Source organism: Nothoprocta perdicaria, unplaced genomic scaffold, assembly GCF_003342845.1.
Source record: "Nothoprocta perdicaria isolate Ctin4 unplaced genomic scaffold, notPer1 scaffold_118, whole genome shotgun sequence".
NCBI lineage: Eukaryota > Metazoa > Chordata > Aves > Tinamiformes > Tinamidae > Nothoprocta > Nothoprocta perdicaria.
This window is the reverse complement of record NW_020454294.1, coordinates 1,530,050-1,532,521: the sequence shown is the minus strand read 5'-3', so window position 1 is coordinate 1,532,521 and position 2,472 is coordinate 1,530,050.

Genomic DNA, 2,472 nt, shown 5'->3' with positions numbered 1-2,472 from the left:
GCCAGCGAAATTACCATCAGAAAACAGGGCTGGAAGTTTGTAAAGGTACGCTGGTCTCCAAAGGTATTTTTCCCAAGGACACAGTCAAACGCAGGCCCTTCTAAAACAATTCAGGCTCGCTGAGAACCTCAAGCACAGCTCAGAAGGTCCCTCATGAACAACTCACATCCTTCCTTTCTGGCTTAGCCGTCTTTGCTCTACTGCACATTCACAGCCCCGAGATGGACACAGCACAGACACAACACTGCATTTTAACTAAAGCGCACTCTATAACAGGTGTAGTCAAAATACTCCTTGCTACCTCATCAGAAACATTTCCAACCTTTAACTCTGCCTTCAGGATGCAGAAGAAAACAAATTCTCTTTCTTAAGCTTTGCCTTTAGGGAGCAAAGGATAAACTATGCATACCAATTCCTGCATTCTCAAGAAAGCAGATTACATCCAGGGCAAGGAAATTGGAAAAAAAGAAAAAAAAAGACTCAAGCGGGACAGAAAAAAAAAAAAAAAAAAAAAAAAAAAAAAAAAAAAAAAAAAAAAAAAAAAAAAAAAAAAAAAAAAAAAAAAAAAAAAAAAAAAAAAAAAAAAAAAAAAAGCTCTAGGACAACAAAAAACAGGAACAGAGAAAAATCTAAGTCTCAAAATCCCTTTCTAGACCTGCCACTAAAATAGGCCGGGAGAGCAAAGAACAGAACAATCATTTCTGTTCATTTTCTCTAAGGCTTCTCAATAGTTACCAGTTTTCAGTCAAAAAACACAAAAACAAAAAACAAAGGCTACAGCACTGGCACCACCCCAGGTGCCCCACAATATATATTTCATTAGACTAACAGCTTCTTCTCTGCCCTCCACATTATTGTAATAATTTGAAATGATCCCGGAGATGACACAGTGCTAGAGGTAAAGCGCTCGCCTCGCACRGCTCCAGCTCAGCACAAAGCTCAACATCCATTTTAGCTCAACCTCCAGTGACTCGGGCTCCCGCGCCACACACTGTATACACTATTGTAACCTCCTCGGATGACCCCTGCACGCAAGGGCAGGCAAAACCAATCTCAAACAAAAAAGAAAAAGGAAAAAAAAAGGTATCGATATCAACATAAACAAACGCTGTCTCCTGCGGATGGAGATTACAGCAATTAATCCCTCCACAAAGCGCATTGGGGGAACATCCAATCTRAAAATCTGATCACCTAAATACTCCAACTCCATAACTTTGCTATGTAACAAAAGCTTTTAAGGCTTTTATTTCCCCCTCTTTCTAATTCGAGCTAACAATCCTTGGTGAATTATTCATACTTCTCAACTTACATTGTTCAGCAGCCCTCCTCCCCCCCACCCTTTTATTTTTAAAAAAGCTTAAGCTTTCAAGACTCAAAAAAGAGAAAAAAAAACTTCCCTTCCTGAATAAAACCAGAATATAATATAAATTCAAAGATTCACTAGCCACCTTAAAAAAAATCGTAGCAGTTTATTTTTAGGATGAAACACAGCAACCCACGGCTGTTTTCGGCAAATAACGACCATTTGGAAACACGTTCCGAGTTCTCACGGCACTGGATCCAAACGGATGGATCTTCCTCCTGCCAATCTGGCACTGACCAACGCTACACCGTTACCCCCCCCCCCCCCGGGTTTTTTTCGGTCTCTCTTTTTTAAGGAATCCTCACAATAAGGCCCCAGTCTCACACACGCTTCAGTCCCCGCGCGCAGACCACGAGCGCTGCCGGGAGCCAGGCCCGGCCGASGGGCCCGGGGCTCCGCTCCGAGCCGCCCGCCCGCCGAGCTCGCTCCGCACGCGCGACGCGGCCCCGGGGCCCGGCCGAGGCCCCTTGGGGCCAAGTTCCCTCACGAAAGGGCCCCCCACCTCCGGCCCCCAGCCCGCTGCCCGCCACGAGCCGCCCCGGGGCCGGCGCCCGCCGCTCCCCCGGCTCCCCCCGCCGACAAAATGGCGACGTGGACGGCGGCGAGGAGGAGGAGGAGGAATGAAAGGGCGAAGCGCTGCGCGGGCCGCGGAACGGGCAGCGCGGGGACGGGGGGCGACGCCGGGCGGCGGGGGCGCCCTGGAGGGGGGGCTGAAGGAGGGGACGGCGCCGCCGCCCGCGGGGAGGATGGAGAGCGGGCGGGGAGGCGGCCCCGCGCCGGGGATGGCGAGAGGGGGCCGGGCAGCCCCGGGCCCGGCGCGCGCCGAGGGAGGGAGGGAGGCAGGGCCGCGCGGGGGAAGGAGGCGGCGGACGGTACCTCTTCTTGTCGCTGGCGCCGCCGGGGCTCTCCATGGCGGCCGCGGGCTCCTGCTGCCTCCCGCTCGCCTTCTCGCTCGCAGCCGGGCGCGGGCGGCTCCAATGGCCGCCGAGCGGCGCGGAGATGGCGGCGCAGCCGGGAAGGGGCCGGCTCTGGGGCCGCGCGGGCTTCAGAGCATCGGGGCGGGCGGGCAAGGAGGGAGGTGCGGGCGGCGCGGGGCGCAGCGGCGGCTG